The sequence below is a fragment of the Anomaloglossus baeobatrachus genome, chromosome 7 (assembly GCF_048569485.1).
Source record: "Anomaloglossus baeobatrachus isolate aAnoBae1 chromosome 7, aAnoBae1.hap1, whole genome shotgun sequence".
Classification (NCBI taxonomy): domain Eukaryota; kingdom Metazoa; phylum Chordata; class Amphibia; order Anura; family Aromobatidae; genus Anomaloglossus; species Anomaloglossus baeobatrachus.
In genome coordinates, this window is record NC_134359.1 from 266,161,286 (window position 1) to 266,186,730 (window position 25,445).

Consider the following 25,445-nt stretch of genomic DNA (forward strand, 5'->3'; position numbering starts at 1 on the left):
CGCTCATCTCCACCCCTCCGCTCCTATTGGCCGCCTGCCGTGTGACGTTGCAGTGACGCCGCACGAACCGTCATTAATAAGGAGGCGGTTCGCCGGCCAGAGCGACGTCGCACGGCAGGTGAGTGCATGTGAAGCTGCCGTAGCGATAATATTCGCTACGGCAGCTATCACAAAGATATCGCAGCTGCGACGGGGGCGGGGACTATCGCGCTCGGCATCGCAGCATCGGCTTGCGATGTCGTAGTGTGCAAAATCCGCCTTAAGCTAAACAGTGACAAATACTAACAAATTGTAGAACTTCGAGCAAAGATATAAAGGAACCATAGGCTGAATAAGCAGGCTGGCAGCACTATAAACGGGTTTAGTTCTGAGGCACAATCAAAGTGGGCACTTTACAAAGAGTTGCCCTTAATCCTTTCCCTTCAGTCAGTTTTTATGGTTCATTCAGATTGGTAAACTTTCTCTAAGGTTTTTATCTGGAGTGAGTCTTTCAAGTGCCGGCGCATTATCCCCTCTTACATCTTCTATCTGCGGCAGGTTTTTAGCTGAGTGGGGAGGTTTTATTGAATTACATCCTGTGATGTCTGACACAATCACATAACATCAGAAGTATTGAAGAAATGTGGGGAAAGCTGATAGCGAGAACACGGTTTGTGAACCTAAGAATGATTTGTGCTATGGAGACTGTGCTGAATCATTGCAGCAATCGTCTGGTGTGAGGCATCATATTGAATACTTTACCATGAGCTATATATAAAGTAACATTGCCAGTCCGGTGTAATATACAAGGGCTTCTCAATAAATTAGAATATCACCAAAAAGTTAATTTATTTCAGTAATTCAATACAAAAAGGGAAACACATATAGAGAGTCATTACACACAGAGGGATGTATTCCTGTATATTATATAGAGTCATTACACACAGAGGGATGTATTCCTGTATATTATATAGAGTCATTACACACAGAGGGATCTATTCCTATATATTATATAGAGTCATTACACACAGAGGGATCTATTCCTATATATTATATAGAGTCATTACACACAGAGGGATCTATTCCTATATATTATATAGAGTCATTACACACAGAGGGATCTATTCCTATATATTATATAGAGTCATTACACACAGAGGGATCTATTCCTATATATTATATAGAGTCATTACACACAGAGGGATCTATTCCTGTATATTATATAGAGTCATTACACACAGAGGGATCTATTCCTATATATTATAAGGCTATGTGCCCACGCTGCGGATTTACCGCGGATTTTGCCGCGGATTTACCGCGGATTTGCCGAAAATCTGCAGCAGCGGCACTTCCAAGCCATTTCAATGGCATTTTGGAAATGCTGTGCCCATGCTTCGGATTTTTCCGCGGCGGATTTGCAGCGGATTTTGATCCGGAAAAATCTGCAGCATGTCAATTATTGTTGCGGATTTTGTTGCGGATTTTTCCCATGCAAGTCAATGCAAGGTGTAAAATCCGCAAGAAATCCGCAGGTCTGTTCCCACAGGCTCTTTTTCCTGCGGATTTGGTGTGGATTTCGCAAACAAATCCGCAGGAAGGGATGTAGGATAGTTCAGGAAGAGGAAGTTTCACCATTTTGTAGTGTAGAGTAGTGGCAGTGTAGTCGTGTTGTGTCCGGACTCTGGATTGCCAGCTAAAAGCAGCTAGTTACAGGCTGCTTGCTTTTAGCTGGCAAAACAGGATCCCAGGTCTTTTTTCACAATTCTTTTTAAAAAAAAAAAAAAAGTGCTCCGCTGTATTTTCACTGTCCAGCCCGATGCAAGCAAGCAACTGAGGGCTGTGCTTCTCAGCGGGATAAGGCTGAAGCATTCTCTGCCCCTCCCGCTGAGAAAAACAGTCCTCAGCTGCCCCTGAAAATGGCGGCTCCGTTGTGAAGCGCCATTCACAGTTGCTGTACCGAGGCTCATCCAGCTGCCCTGATGCATTGGCTGGCTGGGTAATTACGGGGTTAATGCCAGTTTTCTGCAAACTGGCACTAAGCCCGAGGTTCATAATGTCATGCCTGTGTAGACACGGCCATTATGAACCTCCGTTTGGTACTAAAGAAAAGAAAACACTTTTTTTAAAAATTTTATTTGAAAGAAACACACACACACATCCCTGATTGCCATCTTTATTACTCCCTGAACCCCCGACGATAATCCATGACAACTCCGAGCCGGGCTCCGATGTGCACCCGGCTGACCCGGGCACTGACGTCAGCCGGTGACAGCAGCTGTCAGTGTATTATTAAATGCTGCACAGCTCTCTTCCGGCAGCTGGGAACGTCTGATATCAGAGCCCTGGTCAGCTGACTTAATTCGCGAGCGCAGGTGGGTCAGCTGACGATGTGCACTCATGTGACCCGGGCACGGACGTCAGCCGGTCCCAGCAGCCGTCAGTGTTCGAGATGCTGCAAAGCTCTCTTCCGGCTGCTGGTACCGGCTGACGTCCGTGCCCGGGTCACATGAGTGCACATCGGAGCCCGGCACATCAGCTGGTCGGTGTGCAGTCAGCTGACCCGCCCGCGCTCGCGAATTAAGTCAGCTGACCAGGGCTCTGATATCAGACGTTCCCAGCTGCCGGAAGAGAGCTGTGCAGCATTTAATACACTGACGGCTGCTGTGACCGGCTGACGCTGTGACCCGGGCTCAGCTATGAACTGAGCTGACCCGGCCAGTGAGTTCTGCCGCTCACAGCAGCCGGCAGAGAGCAAACCAGTGATTACAATTGTCCTGGATTAACCTCTGAGGCTTGGGAGTAATAAAGATGGCAATCAGGGATGTGTGTGTGTTTTTCTTTCAAATAAAATTTTTCAAAAAGTGTTTTCTTTTATTTAGTACCAAACGGAGGTTCATAATGGCCGTGTCTACACAGGCATGACATTATGAACCTCGGGCTTAGTGCCAGTTTGCAGAAAACTGGCATTAACCCCGTAATTACCCAGCCAGCCAATGCATCAGGGCAGCTGGATGAGCCTCGGTACAGCACGTGTGAATGGCGCTTCACAACGGAGCCGCCATTTTCAGGGGCAGCTGAGGACTGTTTTTCTCAGCGGGAGGGGCAGAGAATGCTTCAGCCTTATCCCGCTGAGAAGCACAGCCCTCAGTTGCTTGCTTGCATCGGGCTGGACAGTGAAAATACAGCGGAGCACATTTTTTTTTTTTTAAAAAAACAGTGAAAGGGAACATGGCACCACATTTTTTGGCTGTAAGCTGCGGCCACCACCACTGGGTTATTATATACAGCCTGTTAAAATGCTGTATATAAGAGCACAGTGGTGTTGGCCGCAGCTTTTTACAAAAAAAGTGGCGACAGGTTCCCTTTAAACATTTCTGCCCCTTTATTACAAAATGGGAGAAGAAAGGAGGGTTGGGACAGGAAATGACATAAAGAGCCTTTTTTTTTCCTTCAAAACAGACTAAGCTTTATTCAGAAACACAATAGAGTACAATGGACAAAATCCGCATCCAAATCCGCATCAAAATCCGCAACGAAATCCGCGTAAAATCCGCGTCAAATCCGCACCTATGCTAAGGTGCGGATTCCGGGGGAAAGCTGCGGATTTTGATGCAGAAAAATCCGCAGGTACTTTCTCCCGTGGACACATAGCCATACCTCCCAACCGTCCCGGATACAGCGGGACAGTCCCTCTTCTGAGCCTTTGATCCCGGGTCCCGCCCGTGAGGCTGTTTATCCCGGGCTCCACCCACCCACTGTAGCCCCGCCTCGCTGTTTCTCCCTTCTATTCATTACAGAGCCGACCGCGCACCTACTCCTGTGACTGCTGCTGAGGTATGAATCACCCCCTGCAGCAGAGCGATCCCCCTGCAGCAGAGCGACCCCCCCTCCCCCAGAGCCGACCCCCCCAGTCCTGGAGCCTGCGTTTCTCTGCAGCTGTTCTCTGATTCCCCGTGTGCGGCTTCTCACTGCTGCAGATACACGGGGAGTCAGGACGCTGAGGAGACCGTGCAATCAGCACTTCTCTGTCCTGCAGATAGCAGTGACAATAACCTATGCAGAGTGACATCTGCAGGCTTCTATTAGTTACCGATCAGTGGTCTCCTGCCTGTAGAGCTGCTGGGTCCTAGCTTCCCAACAACTTCAGCTCTGCTTTATCCTGGCTCCCCTACCAGTTAAAGGGAACATGTCAGCAGAAATTTCACAATAAAAGTAAAAGATTCCCCTCTGCAGCTCCTGGGCTGCTTCTAGAAAGGTTCCTGTTGTTATTGTGCCCCCTTTGAGACCTACAAAAATACTTTATGAAGTCTTACCTTTTTGTATGCAAATGTGTTTTTATGGTCACGGGGGCGGGCTGTCTGGCGTCCGTTATTCCCCCTCCTGCCGCTTTACGCAGTCCCCCATTGCTCATTTACATACACAAGGACGCCTTCCTCATGTAACTGTCCTCCCGAAGATTTGCGCATGTGAACGCTTTTTCAGGTGATTGCGCAGGCACGAGATTATGGGCGGCGCTGTGATTGTCATCAACAGCGTTAACCAAGTACCCGCCCATAATCTCGTGCCCGCACTTTTCCCTCTGACTCCACCGTTATGCGCAAGTGCTGGCCATATGAACCATGTTACCTATTACCGCTTGCACGAGATTATGGGCGGGTACTTGGATGACTTTGCTGATGACAATCACAGCGCCGCCCATAATCTCGCGCCCACGGTAATAGGTAACATGGTTCATATGGACAGTGCTTGCGCATAACGGTGGAGGCAGAGTGAGAAGCGCAGGCACGAGATTATGGGCAGGTACTTGGATGACGCTGCTGATGACAATCACAGCGCCGCCCATAATCTCGCGCCCATGGTAATAGGTAACATGGTTCATATGGCCAGTGCTTGCGCATAACGGTGGAGGCAGAGTGAGAAGCGCGGGCACAAGATTATGGGCAGGTACTTGGATGACGCTGCTGATGACAATCACAGCGCCGCCCATAATCTCGCGCCTGCGCAATCACCTCAAAAGCGTTCACACTTTGCACAGTGCTCAGTCCCGCGAGAGTGGCACTGGGCATGCACAAAACTTCAGGAGGACAGTTACATGAGGAAGGCGTCCTCATGTATGGAAATGAGCAATGGGGGACGGCGTACAACGGCAGGAGGGGGAATAACGGACGCCAGGCAGCCCGCCCCCGTGACCATAAAAACAGATTTGCATACAAAAAGGTAAGACTTCATAAAGTATTTTTTTAGGTCTCAAAGTGGGCACAATAACAACAGGAACCTTTCCAGAATGCAGCCCAGGAGCTGCAGAGGGGAATCTTTTATTTTTTTTGCTAAATTTCTGGTGACAGTTTCCCTTTAAAGGGAACCTATCAGGTGCAATCTGCACTCAGAGCCAGGAGCAGTTCTGGGTGTATATTGCTATTCCCTCCCTAACTGTCCCTGTATACACTAGCATAGATAAAGGCATCTATAGAAAAAGTATTTTTAAAGAGCTTATATCTTATGCTAATTAGCGCGGGGACTAGTCCCAAGGGCGTTACTTCACTTGGCTAGTCGGCTCACATAGCGTATTAGTACTCACACAGGGGCGTAATAACATGCTAACATGCTATGCGAGCCGACTAGCCAAGTGAAGTAACGCCCTTGTGACTAGTCCCCGCGCTCATTAGCATAAGATATAAGATCTTTAAAAATATTTGTTCTTGATCTCTTTATCTATGCTAGTGTATACAGGGACGGTTAGGCAGGGATTAGCAATATGTGCCCAGAACTGCTCCTGGCTCTGAGTGCATATTGCACCTGACAGGTTCACTTTAAAGGGAACCTGTCACCAGATTTGGGGCCTATAAGCTGCGGCCACCACCAGCGGGATCTTATGTACACATTCTAACATGCTGCATACCTCCCAACCGTCCCGGATACAGCGGGACTTTCACGCTTTACGTTGTTTGTCCCGTTGCCACGGGCGGGACGGCCGGCTCCCGGGCTCCGCCCACCCACTCTCTCTCCGCCTCCCTGCTTTTCCCTCCTACCATCCTAGTAGACGTGGCATAGAGAGGAGCGCTGCCTGTGCTGCTGCTGGTACAGTAAACTAATCTCCCCAGCGCTGATTTCCCTCCCTCCCCCCTCACCCCCGGCCGGAGCCTGTCTGTGCGGTCGGCCGGCCGCCTGTCTGTGCGGTCGGCCGGCCGCCTGTCTGTGCGGTCGGCCGGCCGCCTGTCTGTGCGGTCGGCCCGCCACCTGTCTGTGCGGGCGCCCCCCTGCCGCCTGTCTGTGCGGGCGCCCCCCGCCGCCTGTCTGTGCGGGCGCCCCCCTGCCGCCTGTCTGTGCGGGCGCCCCCCTGCCGCCTGTCTGTGCGGGCGCCCCCCTGCCGCCTGTCTGTGCGGGCGCCCCCCTGCCGCCTGTCTGTGCGGGCGCCCCCCGCCGCCTGTCTGTGCGGGCGGCCCGCCGCCTCATTGTGCGGGCAGCCGGCCGCCTCTCTGTGCGGGCGGCTGGCTGCCTCTCTGTGCGGGCGGCCCGCCGCCTGTCTGTGAAGGCGGCCGGCCGCCTGTCTGTGAAGGCGACCGGCCGCCTCACTGTGCGGGCGACCGGCCGCCTCACTGTGGCTGCCTGCGTGTCCGTGCTGGAGGCCCGCCGGCTGCCTGCGTGTCCGTGCTGGAGGCCCGCCGGCTGCCTGCGTGTCCGTGCTGGAGGCCCGCCGGCTGCCTGCGTGTCCGTGCTGGAGGCCCGCCGGCTGCCTGCGTGTCCGTGCTGGAGGCCCGCCGGCTGCCTGCGTGTCCGTGCTGGAGGCCCGCCGGCTGCCTGCGTGTCCGTGCTGGAGGCCCGCCGGCTGCCTGCGTGTTTGTGCTGAATGGGTGTGGATGGGGAGTGGATATGGGCGTGACTATGAAATGGGTGTGGTTAGGGGGCGTGGCCTAAAAATTTGCCGCGACGCGCGTAGATCCCTCTGTGTGTAATGACTCTATATAATATATAGGAATAGATCCCTCAGTGTGTAATGACTCTATATAATAAATAAGAATAGATCCCTCTGTGTAATGACTCTATATAATATATAGGAATAGATTCCTCTGTGTGTAATGACTATATAATATATAGGAATAGATCCCTCTGTGTGTAATGACTCTATATAAAATATAGGAATATATCACTCTGTTACGGTTGCTGTGGCTCTGGAGACTATCTTCGGATTTCTTGCTACTGCACATGTGCAAGCGCTGGAGACTAAGTCCCATCTTGGAGCCATTTCACATGTGCGGGTGACATCATCGCTGACACGAGGTCACATGTCTCTGACACCTTCTAAGCTCATTGGCCGCTGGTCATGTGCTTGTGACACGTGGTCACATGTCTCTGACACCTTCTATGCCGATTGGTTGCTGGTCATGTGCTTGTGACGCTTTGCTCGGTGTTAGGCCAGCGTGACGTCATTCCTGTCGTTCTGGCAGCGGATTGGCTCTGGTGTCCTCCATCTTGGACGAGGCACAAAGTCTATATAAGACCCTGATGCCCAGAGCTCAGTCCTCTTGGTTCATGCCTGAGGGTAGACGCTCTGTGCACATTCCTCTAGGCATCTCTCTGTCTATGTTAGGTGAGCGCTACCGGCAGGGTAGCGTTCTTATACCTTACAGCTTCGGCTGAAGTCCGTATCCTTACCTCTTAGTACAGCGGACATAGGCAGGTGCCTGAGGCACATGGTCCGGCTGGGCCTTGTGATTCTACTCGTAGGTGGACGTTGCCGCTAGGGTAACGTTCCTTATACTGCGTCTGCCAGTTGTTCGTTGTGCCATAGTCTGCAGCAGAGTCTTTGCACGGTGGACCCTGACTGTCTGACATTCCTTTAGGTTTTATTATCAGACAGCCCCCCGTAACATTAGGACTGAGCCAAGGGTCTGGCAGTTATGGCAGAATATCAGCAGTTACACCGTTACATACAAGTACTTGAGTCACGGCTCAAGAGTATAGAGGATAAACCTCAGACCATGGTGACAGCTGCACATGATCCTCGACTTGCTCTGCCAAACAGATATTCTGGCGATGCCAGATCATGTCGTGGTTTCATTAGTCAGTGTCAGATACACCTAGAGGTCAACTCTTCTCGCTTCTCTACGGAGAGGTCCAGAGTAGGCTTTATCATCTCCTTACTTCAGGACAAAGCCTTAGAATGGGCGACTCCCCTATGGGAGCGCTCTGATGTGGTTACTCTGAGACATCAAGACTTTCTTGATGCTCTTAAGGCGGTATTCATGGGTCCGCAGGTTACCCATGATGCGGCCCTGAGACTGTTAGATCTATCTCAGGGTTCGTTATCCACTAGTTCTTATGCCATTGCTTTTAGAACTCTGGTGGCAGAACTAGATTGGCCAGAGAAGGTGTTGATTCCTATCTTCTGGAGAGGGTTGGCAGGCTATGTCAAGGATGCTCTTGCTACTCGTGAGGTCCCTGCTTCTCTGGAGGACTTGATCACAGTAGCAACGAGGATCGACGTACGCCATAGGGAACGTAGACTCGAGGTCTCTTCCTCACGCCCTAAGCATCGGGCTATTCCAGTTGTTGAGGGTCAACTACCATCTTCCTCAGCATCTGAACCATCTCCCACTCCTATGGAGTTAGGTCATACGTCCTCCAGACTACGCAAGTCTGGTCCTCCTATATGTTACGTATGTCATCAGGCTGGGCACTATGCCAACAAGTGTCCTAGCCGTCAGGGAAACTCCCAGGCCTAGTAACCATTAGAGGGGGGTTACTAGAGACGTCTTCTGCACCCTCTAAGTGTAGTATCCCAGGTCAGCTCTCGTTATCTGAGAATACATGGCCTATTATGGCTTTTGTGGATTCCGGAGCTGACGGGACTTTTGTGTCCTCAGGATTTGTAAAGAGACACAATATTCCCTCTATCATGTTAGAGGCGCCTATTCCTGTCCGTGTTGTTAATGGGACTATGTTGTCTGACTCCATTACATTGAGGACAGTTCCCTTGCGCCTTTCCCTGTCTCAGGGTCACATAGAGGAGATTTCTTTTCTTGTTTTGCCTGAGGGTATAGACGACGTACTTCTGGGTCTCCCATGGCTTCGGACTCATGCTCCTCTAATTGACTGGGAGTCCGACAGCATTATTAGTTAGGGGTTCGAAATGTCAATCCCGATGTCTTCCCTTACCACCTAAGGTCGTTGCGGTTGCATCAACTGATCTCTCTCCCATACCTACACCCTATTTGGATTTCGCTGACGTGTTCTCCAAACAGGGTGCTGAGGTTCTTCCACCCCATAGGCCATATGACTGCGCCATAGACCTTATCCCAGGTTCAGTTCCACCTAAGGGCAGGGTTTACCCCCTGTCAATACCTGAGTCAGAGGCCATGTCGACCTATATAAGAGAGAGTTTAGAGAAGGGCTTCATTCGGAAGTCTGTCTCTCCCGCGGGAGCTGGGGTTTTCTTTGTTCGGAAGAAAGAGGGTGATTTGCGTCCCTGCATAGATTACAGGGGTCTCAACGCAATCACAATAAAGAACAAATACCCGTTACCTTTAATTTCGGAGCTCTTTGACAGCCTGAGGGGAGCTCAGGTTTTTACGAAGTTGGATCTGCGGGGTGCGTATAATTTGGTACGAATTCGAGAGGGTGACGAATGCAAGACCGCTTTTAACACCCGAGACGGTCACTATGAATACCTCGTCATGCCTTTTGGTTTATGTAATGCACCTGCAGTATTTCAGGACTTCGTAAACGATGTGTTCAGGGATTTACTGTTATTCTCCGTCGTGGTGTATCTGGACGACATCCTGATTTTTTCTGCTGATCTGGAGACTCATCGTCAGGATGTCGTTCGTGTCCTTTCCCGTTTAAGGGAGCACTCATTGTTTGCTAAACTCAAAAAATGTGTATTCGAGCAGTCATCCTTGCCTTTTTTGGGCTACATTATCTCACAAGAGGGTCTGGCTATGGATCCTGCGAAGCTCTCTGCTGTCCTGGAATGGTCCGAACCTCATTCCTTGAAGGCGGTGCAACGCTTCTTAGGATTCATAAATTATTACAGGCAGTTCATACCCCATTTCTCTACTTTGGTGGCCCCTTTGGTGGCCTTGACTAAGAAAGGTGCTAATCCCAAAGCCTGGTCTACTGAAACATCCCAGGCTTTTGAGGCAGTAAAAAGACACTTTTCAACTGCTCCCGTTCTTCAAAGACCCGATGAGAGTAAGCCCTTCCTCTTAGAGGTTGATGCCTCTTCAGTGGGTCCTGGTGCAGTCTTGTATCAAAAGAACGGTGCAGGTAGAAAAAGGCCATGTTTCTTCTTTGCTAAAACCTTTTCACCGGCAGAGAGAAACTATACTATTGGGGATAGGGAACCTGATCGCCCTGAGACTAGCCTTGGAGGAGTGGCGTCACTTGCTGGAAGGAGCGAAACATCCTTTCCAGGTCTATACAGACCATAAGAATCTGACGTACTTACAAACTGCTCAGCGTCTGAATCCTCGCCAAGCCCACTGGTCCTTGTTTTTCTCCCGCTTTCACTTCTCCATCAACTATCTGTCTGGGAGTAAGAATAACAAGGCAGACGCTCTGTCTCGCTCTATGGTTTCTACCCAGGAAGAGATTGACGAACCTCGTCTTATTTTTCCCTCCACGGTTTTTCATACGCTCTCCCCTGTGACGTTAGACCAAATCCCACCGGGCAAGACCTTTGTTCCGCCGGATCGACAGAATGATATACTGTCGTGGGCCCACACCTCAAAGGTGGGTGGGCATTTTGGTATTAGACGGACACGAGAGTTACTCGAGAGGTGGTATTGGTGGCCACACTTAGCCAGCCACGTCAAGAGATATGTCGGTTCCTGCTACTCATGTGCTCGCAACCGCCCGTTACGGCAGAGACCGGCTGGGCTCTTGCATCCTTTACCAGTTCCAGATAGACCATGGGAGGTGGTAGGCATGGACTTTGTGGGTGATCTTCCGTGTTCACAGGGACATAGATTTGTGTGGGTCATTACGGACCATTTCTCCCGGATGGTTCATCTCGTACCGTTATCGAGAATCCCATCTTCCAGGGTACTAGCCAAACTATTCCTCAAGCATGTCTTTAGGCTTCACGGGATGCCAGATCGTATCATTTGTGATAGAGGCCCGCAATTTGCTTCCCGTTTCTGGCGAGATCTTTGTAGCCTTCTGCAAATTGAGCTCTCTTCGGCATACCATACGGAGACCAATGGTTTGGTTGAGCGTACCAATCAATCCATGATTATATACCTTCGACACTTTGTTGCTGAGAACCACGACAACTGGTCCTCCCTCCTACCCTGGGCAGAATTTGCCCTTAACAATTCGCTGGCTGAGGCCACTGGGCAGACACCGTTCGTACTCAATAATGGGCAACACTCTAGGGTACCGGTACCGTTTCCCGCAGCTGCACCTCCTCCTCTTGTTGCCGACTGGGCAACTAATGCCAGAGAGGTTTGGGATCGGACTCAAGAGTCGATCCAAGGAGCTAAGGACCGTATGAAGACGGTGTCCGATCGGTTTCGTCGCCCGGCTCCTGTCTTTTCTCCAGGGGACTTTGTGTGGCTCTCTGCAAAACACGTGAAACTTAGAGTGAGCTCTGTCAAATTTGCTCCTCGCTTCCTGGGTCCTTATGAGGTTCTTCGACAGGTAAATCCTGTAGTCTACCAATTGAAGTTACCCGTTCATCTTAGGATCCATGACAAATTCCATGTTTCGCTGCTAAAGCCGGCTATTTTACCTCACGCTCGTGAAGTGCACTCTCCTGCCTCTGATTCCTCTCGCTCTAGCTATGAGGTACGAGCCATAGTTGGTTCTAAGATGGTTAGAGGGCGCAGGTTCTTCTTGATAGATTGGGAGGGCTACGGCCTGGAACATCGCTCTTGGGAGCCTGAGGAGGCTGTCCATGCTCCCGACTTAGTTGCCGATTACCTGCGTCGCCGGGAGGGGGGCCCTTGAGGGGGAGGTACTGTTACGGTTGCTGTGGCTCTGGAGACTATCTTTGGATTTCTTGCTACTGCACATGTACAAGCGCTAGAGACTAAGTCCCATCTTGGAGCCATTGCACATGTGCGGGTGACATCATCGCTGACACGAGGTCACATGTCTCTGACACCTTCTAAGCTGATTGGCCGCTGGTCATGTGCTTGTGACACGTGGTCACATGTCTCTGATACCTTCTATGCCGATTGGTTGCTGGTCATGTGCTTGTGACACTTTGCTCGGTGATAGGCCAGCGTGACATCATTCCTGTCGTTCTGGCAGCGGATTGGCTATGGTGTCCTCCATCTTGGATGAGGCACAAAGTCTATATAAGACCCTGACGCACGCCGCCCGGAGCTCAGTCCTCTTGGTTCATGCCTGAGGGTAGACGCCCTGTGCACGTCCCTCTAGGCATCTCTCTGTCTATGTTAGGTGAGCGCTACCGGCAGGGTAGCGTTCTTATACCTTACAGCTTCGGCTGGAGTCCGTATCCTTACCTCTTAGTAGAGCAGACATAGGCAGGTGCCTGAGGCACATGGTCCGGCTGGGCCTTGTGATTCTACTCGTAGGTGGACGTTGCCGCTAGGGTAACGTTCCTTATACTGCGTCTGGCAGTTGTTTGTATCCTCGCACACTAGGGGAGCGAACAGAGGTAGGAGCTTTGTGCGGCTTATGCTGCTGTCCGTCTCTTTTGCACCACTAGAAGAGCGGACCTAGGCAGGTGCCATATCTAGTGGTTCGTGTCCTCGCACACTAGTGGAGCGAACGCAGGTAGGAGCTTTGTGCGGCTTACGCTGCTGTCCGTCTCCTGGCACCACTAGAGGAACGGACCTAGGTAGGTGCCATTTCACACTCACTGCTTTTGTCTCTGTGATCATTAACAGAGATCATGCCACACACCCTCCAAGTAAGGGAGGAATTGCCTTATTTACTAATTATATTCCTCTGAGTTTAACAGAGGTATTGCACTCTGCCATAGTCTGCAGCAGAGTCTTTGCACGGTGGACCCTGACTGTCTGATATTCCTTTAGGTTTTATTATCAGACAGCCCCCCGTAACACACTCTGTGTGTAATGACTCTATAATATATAGGAATAGATCCCTCTGTGTGTAATGACTCTATATAAAATATAGGAATATATCACTCTGTGTGTAATGACTCTATAACATATCTGTTTCCCTTTTTGTATTGAATTACTGAAATAACTTTTTGATGATATTATAATTTTTTGAGCTGCACTTGTATGTGGCAGATTCTTTCCCCTCTGTCCTTGCTTAGGCCGCACCTTTGTTGTGGGTGTTGTGGGACTTCTATAGTCTTGTTTTATTCCTGGGACCTTTGGTGCTCCCCAGTCAAGAAACTATGGGATTTATTATTGTCTGGTTTTGATTACTCCTTCCTGACTTCCACTGCCAGTTAATAAGGTCCTCTCACCTGGTCTATACTGTAGCCCTAGTACTTGGTTCTGATTTATCCTGTTTTCTGACCTTAGCTTGCCTTTAATTAAGTTAATTAATAAAGAGATCCAAACATTTTTTAAAAAAAGTTTGGTTGTCTAAACAGCCTGGTTTCCTTATGTTAATTCATAGTGTTCACTGCATAGAGATTTCCAAAGCTTTCATTCAAATCAATGAAAAGCCTATGCAGAGGGCAGAAAGGATCAAACACTTTATCTGTATATTTTTATTGTTTTCTAGGTATCGTGATCTCTGCCCCACCACATGCGCCCCGATAGCATAACGCGGTAGATGGCAATCCATCATTGTCGTGCACAGGTGCAGCCATCGTCTTTCTGTTATACCAGGCATCAAAAAGTTTGTCCCGAGTGCTCAGCGTGTGCACAGGGACCGGCTCCGAAACTTGTACTTTAGTGATTTCACTGCCTGGAAATTGAGTTGGACCCGGGTCATGTTCTTCCGCCCGTGTTAAGAAACGAATGTCAATGTGTGTGAACTTTAGACGCTCCATCATCTTTTTCATTACTTTGAAGAAATATTGGAAAACAACTGAATTATTTTCCGAGGTTTTTACTTCAGCTCCGTCTGTTTATTTCCACGGTTCAGTTCTACTTTTCTTTCATTATTCATACTACACATTTGCTTCATTCTTCCTCCCTCTACATTTCCTTCATTCCTCTACTTTTTCTTCATTTTTCATACCCCTACTTTTCCTTCATTCTTCTGCCCTCTACTTTTTCTTAAACTTCCCCCTCTACTTTTCCTTAATTATTCATCTTGCTATGTTTAATTCATCCATTCATTCATTAATTCTTCACCCCTCTACTTTTCTTTCATTCTTACTTACTCTACTTTTCCTTCATTCTTCACCCCTCTACTTTTCTTTCATTCTTACTTGCTCTACTTTTCCTTCTTTCTCCATCTTGCTACGTTTCATTCATTCATTCAGTCTTCATCCCTCCACTTTCCTTTCATTCTTCCGCCCTTTACTTTTCCTTCATTCTTCTTCCCTCTACTTTCACTGCATTCTTCATCTTGCTACTTTTTATTTATTCATTCTTCATACTTGTATTTGTTTCATTTTTCACCCCTCTACTTTTCCTTCATTCTTCCTCACTCTACTTATCCTTCATTCTTCCTCACTCTATTGTTCGTTCTTTCTTCCTTGCTCTACTTTTCGTTCTTCCTCGCTCTACTTTTCCTTCATTCTTCCTTGCTCTACTTTTCCTTCATTCTCCATCTTGCTAGATTTCATTCATTCAGTTTTTATTCCTCCACTTTTCTTTCATTCTTCCGCCCTCTATTTTTCCTTCATTCTTCCGCCCTCTGCTTTCTCCATTCTTCTTCCCTCTACTTTCCCATCATTCTTCATCTTGGTACGTTTCATTTATTCATTCTTCATCCCTCCACTTCTTTCATTTTTCATCCCTCTACTTTCTTTCATTCTTCCATTTTACTTTTCCTTCATTCTTCCACCCTCTACTTTTCCTTCATTCTTCCACCCTCTACCTTTCTTTCATTCTTCCACCCTCTACCTTTCCTTAATTCTTCCACCCTCTACCTTTCCTTCATTCTTCCACCCTCTACTTTTCCTTCATTTTTCTTCCCTCTACTTGTCATTCATGCTTCATTCCTATAGTTTTCCTTCATTCATCATCACTTTACATTTCCTTTATTCTTCCTCCCTCTATGTTTCCTTCATTCTTCATCTTGCTACTTTTCACTCATTCAGTTATTCACTCATTGTTCATTCTTCATCCCTCCATTTGTCCTTCATTCTTCCTCCCTCCACTATTCCTTTATTATTCATCCCTGTTTGTACAGTTGTCTGGCAAAGTTTATAACTGTTAGCGAGTGCGTCACTAGAGAACGATGCACCCCAGAACTTACTTTGGACCAGGCAGCCGAGTCATAGTGGCCATCAGGAGTATCCTTCAGAAGGTGATGGTCTAAGTAAAGAAGAAGGTGCCCACACAACCAATATTTGGATGTTAAAGTCTGTTGGGCCCAAAACACAAAACACACAAGTCCAACAATCAGTTCTAGTCTAAAGGGTGCTTTACACGCTGCAACATCGCTAGTGATAGCTAGCGATGTCATGCGCAATAGCACCCGCCCACGACGCTGTTTCGTCATGGGGGTGATCGCTGCCGTAGCGAACAATATCGCTACAGCAGCGTCACACGCACATACCTGTTTAGCAACGTCGCTGGAGACACCGAACAATCTGTCCCTTAAGGAGGCGGTTCGTTCGGCGTCACAGCGGTGTCACTAAGCGGCCGCGAATAGCAGAGGAGGGGCTGAGATAAGCGGCCAGAACATGCCGCCCCCCTCCTTCCTTCCTCATTGCCAGTGGACGCAGGTAAGGAGATGTTCGTCGTTCCTGTGGTGTCACACATAGCGATGTGTGATGCCGCAGGAACGACGAACAACCAGCATGCCGCTGAACGATATTATGAAAAGGAGCGACGTGTCAACGATCAACAGTTTTTGACGTTTTTGCAATCGTTGATCGTCGCTCCTTTTAGTCACACAACGATATCGCTATCGGCGCCGGATGTGCGTCACTAACACCGTGACCCTGACGATATATCGTTAGCGATCTCGTTGTGTGTAAATCACCCTTTAGTGTATAAAAATGTCTTAGTTCCCATGAATGAACAAATACAGGGTCTCCTGCTATGGAGAATGAGAGCTTTTGGTGACCATGTAAGGTGGCCCATAAAATACAGAGGCTGCTAGGTATAAAGTGTGGATGAAGCCCAACTTAAAAAAGAAACGTGGCCCTTTGGGGTTTGCACACAAAATGTTTTTTGGAGTTATTAAAAAAACCAACATGTTTTCTAGTACAAAAGACCTAATGAAATGTTCCTCCTTTGAGTGGTTTTTGGAGAAATTTTCCGAAGAGTTTTTGAAGAGTTATTTCTTCCTAAAACATTTTTTTAGAAGACTTCTGATTGGACAGTGCTTTTTTGGAGCAGATTCCATCAGGAACCAGTTGAAAGAAGTGACCTGCACTTTTTTTTTCTCCGAACACGAATCTAAAGCCGACAAAATAAAGCTAAAAAACCTGAACATAGACGCAAAGTAGTTTTATGACAGAAGAGCATTTCTTTTTAGCAATTTTTTAGGTGTTTCTTTCAAGCAGATCTTTATTAAAAGGCTCCTGAAGAAGCTCTATGTGTACATAGCCTGGGCTGCCAGATATAAGATTTTCTGCGCTGTCAGCAGCTGCCGAAGTAAATATTACGCTGCTTTTAAAAGCTGCTACCGGGTTGTGGCCGGGAGATTGTTCTAATAGAAGCAGTTTTATGAAATTGCTGCAGAAAATCTGTGATTTTGGAAAACCTTGGCAAGAAAAGCATCACGACTGTACCGCAATGCACCAGAATGAGGATCTTTTGGAATTCGTTTCTGCGTATTCGGGAAAATTGTGAGCGCTACTCACTGTCACCCGTCCGTTCTTTGCCACATCTTCAGATCCCCCAAAGTTCATGATGGAATCTTCATTTCTCCCACACTGTCCTGGGACTTCTGGGTGTCGAGGTGCCCGAGAGGTTTCTGCACACACTCGTGGGAAGGAAGTCATGGTGTACGTTGTGACCTCAAGATACTGATAACCTCTCGGGGGCACAGTCTCTAGCTGCAAGAGTCGACTTTAGACAAAGTGTGGCTCAAATTCTAACATATTGCATAGTAATGAACGGGTACTACCATTCTTAGGTGCCCGTTACTCGTAACTAGTGATGAGCGGGCACTACCATACTCGGGTGCTCAGTTCTTGTTAAGAGCAGTTGGATACTCAGATGAGCGAGACTTGAGTACGGAGTATAATGCAAGTCAAAGAGGGACTTGAGAACGTTTCCTGTTGAGTTCCCCACTGACTTCCATTATACTTGGTGCATTAGTTTCGTCCAACTGCTCATTACAAGTACTGAGCACCCGAGCATGGTAGTGCTCACTCATCACTAGTTACAAGTACCGAGCACTCGAGCATGGGAGTGCCCGCTCATCACTAATTATGTGTACTGAGCCCCCAAGTATGGTAGTGTCGCAGGCGGAGGAGGGGACGCTGCGCTCACCCACTGCTCGGGTCCGGCTGCTGCTGCTCGGTGGTGGCTCGACCAATGGGCCGGATCCTGGGGACTCGAGCGGCGTTCCTCGCCCGTGAGTGAAAGGGGGGTGGTTTGGGTTTAGGGATATTGTCAGTGACGCCACCCACAGTTGTGGTGAGATTGGTGACACCACCACTGCTCTGGATGGGGATCCCGGGAGCGATGACGGGGAGCAGCTTGGATGTTGGTTCTCCCCTCCGTGGGTAGGGGGTTGGTTGTCCCGGGGCCCGGTGAGGGAGGTAGGGATGTATGGCAGGCGGGTTACGGGGCCTGGTGAGGTGCAGGGTCGCGGGGGCAGCGCTGTGCCGCACGGCACGGTGGTACTCACTCAGCCAATGACGAATGCAAAGTCTCCGGTAAAACAAACGGCTGGATGGATGGGTCCCACAGACGGCTGCGGTGTTTCTCCTCCCGGCAGATTGATGGTGACTGCCTGTCCCTGCACCTGTGTTGTGTTACGGTTCCAATGGCTTCCCACCGGTAACCCGCTCCCCAGCTTGGATGGGTGCTGAAGGAGCCCCTTTTGCCCGCAGGCTCTGGCCCTGGGAACTGTAGCCTTGGCGGTGACTGTGTTTCCCTCTACGGTGTGAGCGGTTGCCTTCAATCGGGTCTTGACTGCTGGGAAACCCCGGAGGTTCCCTTCACTAACGGATTTGACAAATTTAACAGCGACTCCTAGCCTTGTCGGGGTCCGTAAGCCCTGCCGGATGGTGCTGGCTTCTCTTTACTCTCCGATCCGGTACCGCTGGGCCACCGCCCGTCCACGGTCCATACGGTTTGCTCCAATTAGCCTCTCCTGCAGACGGTCACCACCGTCTGCCAACCTTGCTGTTCCGTCCGGGCCACACACCCGGACCGCCTTCAGACTGCTCCTCTACCACTTCCCTTCTCACTTCCACTCCTCTCCAAACTAAACTCTCCAGCTTTTCCCGCCTCCAGGACTGTGAACTTCCTCGGTGGGCGGGACCAACCACCTGGCCCACCCCCTGGTGTGGACATCAGCCCCTGGAGGAAGGCAACTAGGATTTTGTGTTTGGCTTCGGTGTGCCTAACCGGTGTGTGTGGTGTGTTGGTGTAGTTCCTGTGACGACCTGGCTTGTCCAGGGCGCCACATTCCCCCTTAGTAAAATGCAGACTGTCCGCGGGCTGCCCGTCCATCACCGGTTTTATTTTTTTCACGAACTGTAAAAGATAAAAGAACGATAAACATGTAAACAAGCATTTTTCAATCTTCCCACATCGGGAGGCACATTTCTTAGACGTTACCAACATTTTTAATAAAAAATGGTTACGGCTTCCGCTCTTCTCCCACCCAAGCAACCTGGCCCTGATGCTGCCCCTAAGCAAATGGGAAGCACCCCTTGACCCCAGTCCAGCACCAAGTTGCCCGAGCGGGTTCTGTCCCTTTCAGGGGACCCGCGTCCATGGGGACCCCTGAACCCCCCAGAGGATCGCCACCGGTTACGGTAGTGGCGGGCCTGGGCCATCTCTTTCCTCCAGGCCCATCCTCCAAATCAGCCTCTCCGGAGGCGGTCACAGTATCAAGCCCAACATTTTTATTTACATTCCACAAGTTCGTGGTTGCCCTGCAAGTTCTCGGGCTTGTCCGTAGCAGTTTCTACGCATGGTTAAAGACAGTTCCCACGGGGACAACAGTTGCTGGCAACGACCGGTTCAATCACGGTTGTTAATCAGGTAAACTTTCGGTTGATCATTTTCACTTATCATTCTCAAACTTCCAAACGGTACTGGTGGTCCCAACGGGGACAACTTGCAGCGGGGGACCGCCGACTTACTCCGGATCCATGGTATCGGCCAAGGGAGGGGGCTGGGCAGATACTCGGGCCTCTTGACTGCCCCTCAGCTTCACATCCAGCGCGAACCAACCCCTCTCTCCGCAGTGCCTGGTGTACTGCACTAAATCTCCCGGCATCAGGTTGCGGCCCGGGTGGTCTTCCGGCAGATGGGCATTGACGTCCCGTCGGGCCTCCAGGCCCGGCTCATATATAAAACCATAGCCCCGACGGACGTCAAATCTCCTCACTTGCCCTTCATAGAGCGGGCCCCGGACACGGAAGATGGCTTGGCGGAGGCTTTCCTTCTCTCGTATCGTGCGGACCACCAGCTCCGCCTTCCTTCGCTCCCTTTCCGCAATTTCTTGGCCCAGTGGGGTCTGTCCTCTGTCCCAGTAAGGGGCTACTGCGGGCCCCGGCGCACGGGTCGGGCCCCGCGAGACCTCCTTCACGCTGCCCAGGACTGGCATTCTGGGGGGAAGGTCCCGCGGTGTCATGGCCTGGGGTGCTGCCCTGCAGCGGCATCCCGGCGCGGCCTCAGCCGAGGCGTGGGGGATGGGCACAGAGATTGGCTCCCGCTGGACCTCCTGTACGGAGCGGTCTGTCGGCACCGGTTCGGGGGGAGTCTCCACAGGTGCCTCCGGTTCGGGCTTCGGCACCTTCCACGGGAGCGGCTCCGAGTGGTCACGGGCCCCGGCTGCAGGTCGGTCCTCCTGGGCGGATGGGCGGGGTACCGCTACCGGTGGTAATGGTAGCGGGCCTAGTGGTGGGGCAGCAACAGCCAACACAGGTAGCGGGGGAGGTACCAGGGCGAGCGGGTGTAGACCGGGCCCCTCGGCCGCGATGACCGACCCACTAGGGGTACAGGGGCGTGGGTCACTTACCCTCTCTTCCAAGACTCCCTCCACCTCGCGTCTCCGTATGGCCGCCAACACTTCCGCCATGTCAGCCTCCCACTCCTCCAAGAGGAGTTGCATCCTGATCTGCAGCCGCTGCTGGAGCTGGGCGGTCCGGACCTCCACCCACGCCTCGGTTCCAGGCGCGGGGGCTACGGTGCTGCGGGACGGCTGGTACATTGCTGCGGAGGCCTCTTCCAGGAACCAACAAAAAGATGGCAGCATGGTCCTGGCGTCCCTGCTTTTATAGCCGCGGGCTACATGCAGCCAGACGCCATCCGTCCCCCTTAGTCTTTTTCCGGCTCCTACTCTACAGGGGCGGGGTTTTGATTTTTGCGCTTCCACTGCTCGAGGAGACACTCGAGCGGGGACTTTTCGCGCCCAAAATGGTGGCTTCTCCAAATTTTCGGCCGGACGCCTCCGGTGGTCACAAGGCGCACCTCTACCAGACGGCAGAGGTAAGATCCTGTTCGTGACGCCAAGTTGTCGCGGGCGGAGGAGGGGACACTGCGCTCACCCACTGCTCGGGTCCGGCTGCTGCTGCTGCTCGGTGGTGGCTCGAGCGGTGGGCCGGATCCCGGGGACTCGAGCGGCGTTCCTCGCCCGTGAGTGAAAGAGGGGTGGTTTGGGTTTAGGGATATTGTCCGTGACGCCACCCACGGTTGTGGTGAGATTGGTGACACCACCGCTGCTCTGGATGGGGATCCCGGGAGCGATGACGGGGAGCAGCTTGGATGTTGGTTCTCCCCTCCGTGGGTAGGGGGTTGGTTGTCCCGGGGCCCGGTGAGGGAGGGAGGGATGTATGGCAGGTGGGTTACGGGGCCTGGTAAGGTGCAGGGTCGCGGGGGCAGCGCTGTGCCGCACGGCACGGTGGTACTCACTCAGCCAATGACGAATGCAAAGTCTCCGGTAAAACAAACGGCTGGATGGACGGGTCCCACAGACGGCTGCGGTGTTTCTCCTCCCGGCAGGTTGATGGTGACTGCCGTTCCCTGCACCTGTGTTGTGTTACGGTTCCAATGGCTTCCCACCGGTAACCCGCTCCCCAGCTTGGATGGATGCTGAAGGAGCCCCTTTTGCCCGCAGGCTCTGGCCCTGGGAACTGTAGCCTTGGCGGTGACTGTGTTTCCCTTTACGGTGTGAGCTGTTGCCTTCAATCGGGTCTTGACTGCTGGGAAACCCCGGAGGTTCCCTTCGCTAACGGATTTGACAAATTTAACGGCGACTCCTAGCCTTGTCGGGGTCCGTAAGCCCTGCCGGATGGTGCTGGCTTCTCTTTACTCTCCGATCCGGTACCGCCGGGCCACCGCCCGTCCACGGTCCATACAGTTTGCTCCAATTAGCCTCTCCTGCAGACGGTCACCACCGTCTGCCAACCTTGCTGTTCCGTCCGGGCCACACACCCGGACCGCCTTCAGACTACTCCTCTACCACTTCCCTTCTCACTTCCACTCCTCTCCAAACTAAACTCTCCAGCTTTTCCTGCCTCCAGGACTGTGAACTTCCTCGGTGGGCGGGACCAACCGCCTGGCCCACCCCCTGGTGTGGACATCAGCCCCTGGAGGAAGGCAACAAGGATTTTGTGTTTGGCTTCGGTGTGCCTAACCGGGGTGTGGGGTGTGTTGGTGTAGTTCCTGTGACGACCTGGCTTGTCCAGGGCACCACAGTAGTGCCCGCTCATCACTACTGTAGGTACGAGTACCAAGCACCCCAGCATGGTAGTGCACTATCATCTCTAGTTATGAGTACTGAGCACCCGAGCATGGTAGTGCTCGCTCATCACTAGTTACGAGTACTGAGCACCCGAGCATGGTAGTGCTCACTCATCACTAGTTATGAGTACTGAACACATGAGCATGGTAGTGCTCACTCATCACTAGTTCCGAGTACTGAGCACCTGAGCATGGTAGTGCCCACTCATCACTAGTTCCGAGTACTGAGCACCTGAGCATGGTAGTGCTTGCTCATCACTAGTTCCGAGTACTGAGCACCTGAGCATGGTAGTGCCCGCTCATCACTAGTTACGAGTACTGAGCACCTGAGCATGATAGTGCTCACTCATCACTAGTTACGAGTACTGAGCACCTGAGCATGATAGTGCTCACTCATCACTAGTTATGAGTACTAAGCACCTGAGCATGGTAGTGCCCACTCATCACTAGTTACGAGTACTGAGCACCTGAGCATGGTAGTGTCGCGGGCGGAGGAGGGGACGCTGCGCTCTCCCACTGCTCTGGTCCGGCTGCCGCTGCTGCCGCGGCCTGCTGCTGCTCGGTGGCTCGAGCGATGGGCCGGATCCCGGGGATTCGAGCGGCGCTCCTCGCCCGTGAGTGAAAGGGGTTGGGTTGTTGGGATAATTTATTGTCCGTGATGCCACCCACGGTTGTGGTGATTGAGTGGACACCACCGCTGCTCTGTCTGGGGGAGCCCGGGAGTGATGGTATGGAGCAGCCAGTTGTTGATTTGCCCCTCCGTGGGTAGGGGGTTTGGTGGTCCCGGGGCCCAGTGATGGGGTTGGGATGGTGGACAGGCGGGTTATGGGGCCTGTGGAGGTGCAGGGGCGCAGGGGCAGCGCTGTGCCGCACGGCACGGAGGTACTCACTCAGCCAGTAAACACGACACAGTTCTCGGTAAACAAACGGCTGGTTGGACGGGTCCCTCGGACGGCTACGGTGCTGATGTTCCCTGCAGTTAGCGGTGACGGTCTCTTCCCTGCACCTATGTATAGTCCTTTGGTAGCGATGGATTCCCACCGGTAACCCGCTCCCCGACCTGGATATGAGCCGGAGGAGCCCCTCTCTTGCCCGCAGGCGCTGGCCCTGGGAAACTGGTGCCTTGGCGGTGGCGGTGTCTCCCCTTAACGGTCGGACTGTTGCCTTCAATCGGGACTTGGTTGTTGGGAGACCCAGAGGTCCCCTTCACTGACAGATTTGGCAAATTATGGCGACTCCTAGCCTTGCCGGGATCCGAAAGGCCCCTGCCCTGATGCTGACTGTTCTTTGTATACCGCTCCGGTACCGCCGGGTCACCACCCGTCCACGGTCCTTTCGGCAACCTCCGAGCAGTCTCTCCTGCAGACGGTCACCGCCGTCTGTCGACCTTGCTGTCTCAGTCCGGGGCACACACCCGGACCAACTTCAGGCTTCTTGCTGTCACTTTTCTCTGTCACTCTTTCCTTCTCTCACTACAACTCCACTGTTTACTCCTCACTCTTTCAACTCTAAAACTCATCTGCAACTGTTTACTCCTCACTCAAGCTTTTCCCTGAGCTAACTGCCTGGTTTTCCCGCCTCCAGGGCTGAGAACTCCTCGGTGGGCGGAGCCAACCGCCTGGCCCACCCCCTGGTGTGGACATCAGCCTCTGGAGGAAGGCAACAAGGATTTGTGTTTTGACCTTGGTGTTCCTGCAGGGAATGTGGGGTGCATGTGGTGTTGCGACCTGTGACCCCTGGCTTGCCCAGGGCGTCACATTCCCCCTTAGCAAAACGCAGACCGTCCTCGGGCTGCCCATCCAACGCCGGTTTTATTTTCCTTTTGTTTTTCTGAAAAGATAAAAAATGGTAACATATACAAGTAAAATAACTTCATCCCACAGCGGGAGGCACATTTCTTAAACGTTACGGTATAAACGGTTAACGGTTACGGTCTCCGCTCTCTCCCACCCAAGCAACCTGGCCCTGATGCTGCCCCTAGAAAACAGGCAGCACCCCTTGACCCCAGTCCTGCACCAAATTACCCGAGCGGGATCTGTCCTTCCCCTCCAGAGGGTAGCCACCGGTTCCTGTGGTGGCTGGGCCCCAGCCTGCTCTACTGCGGGCCCTCCCTCCAACCTGCCTCTCCGGAGGCGGCAATTGCGGAAACGGTAACGGTAACTCAACTTATTTACAAGCCACTAGCGTTTCTGGTTGCCCTGCAAGTTCACGGGCTTGTCCATGAGCAGTTCCTCATGCAAACAACTTTCAAACGGTCCCCACGGGGACAACGGTGCCGGCAACGGCCGGTTGCAAATCACGGTAGACAATCAGGTTACTTTCCATTAATTGTTCATTTTCATCCTTTTCAACTTTCAAACACAAACAGACTTTCTGGTCCCCCCCCCTTTTAAAGGACGGTTTCCCTGTACCTAAGTGGGGGTCTACCTAGGTTGGGACGGGTGGACCTCCGGGGTCCGGTGTAAGTAGGGCTAGGCAGTGGGGTAGAGGGAACAATCAGTTCCTCCTCCCTGCTATCGTGTGGGGCAGGCGGAGGCATAGGGGAGCTGGGTGCAGGTTCATCCCTGGGCACTGGCACTGACTCACGGTTGACCGCTTCCATCACTTCTTCATCCACGGGTTGTGGGAACAGGATCAGTGGAAGAATCACCGCGCCGTTCTGTGTAGGCCAGTCCGCTGGGAAGTCTCCCATTGCAGTGTGGATCACCTCTTTTGCCTTTTCTGCTGGTAGGGGAACCGGTACTTCAGCCGCCGATCTTAAGGCTGGTGGGCACCTTTTCAGATGGTCCCGGGAAACCGTGGCCAAAGTGCCCCCTTGGTTACGACTGATTTGGTAGGCCTTCCCATCTTCCCATCCTGTGGGCTGTATGACGTGCGGGTTTTGTTCCCATTGATCATCCAGCTTGTGGGCTCTCCTCTTCCGCTTCAGTATGACATCTCCGGGCTGAAAAGGGCCAGCAGACGCCTTTTGATTGAAGCGCTGCTCCTGCAGTTCTCGACTCCGACTCAAGTTCTTCTCAACGTATTCTTGAATCTGCCGGTATTGTACCCTCCGCCGAGTTTCCCATTCAGCTGTCAAAGGGAGTGCTTCTGGGGCCTCCAATCCCATTTCCAGGTCCACCGGCAGTCGGCCGGGGCGAGCCCTCATCAGATATGCTGGGGTGCACTTCGTTGAGCTGGACGGGATGTTGTTGTACATATCGACCAAGTCGGGTAGCTTTTCCGGCCACAGGTTCCGCTCTTCCAGCGGTAACGTCTTGAGGAGTCCCAGGACCAAGTGGTTCAGTTTCTCACACATGCCGTTGGTCTGGGCATGGTAAGGGGTGGTCCGGATCTTCTTACAGCCGTACAACTGGCAGAACTCATGGAACACCTCTGCTTCAAAAGCCGGGCCTTGGTCAGTAAGCACCTTTTCTGGATATCCATGTGGTCGGCAGAAATAAGCCTGGAACGCTCTAGCGGCAGTACGACCAGTTAGGTCCTTGACTGGGACAACCACCATGAATCTTGAATAGTGGT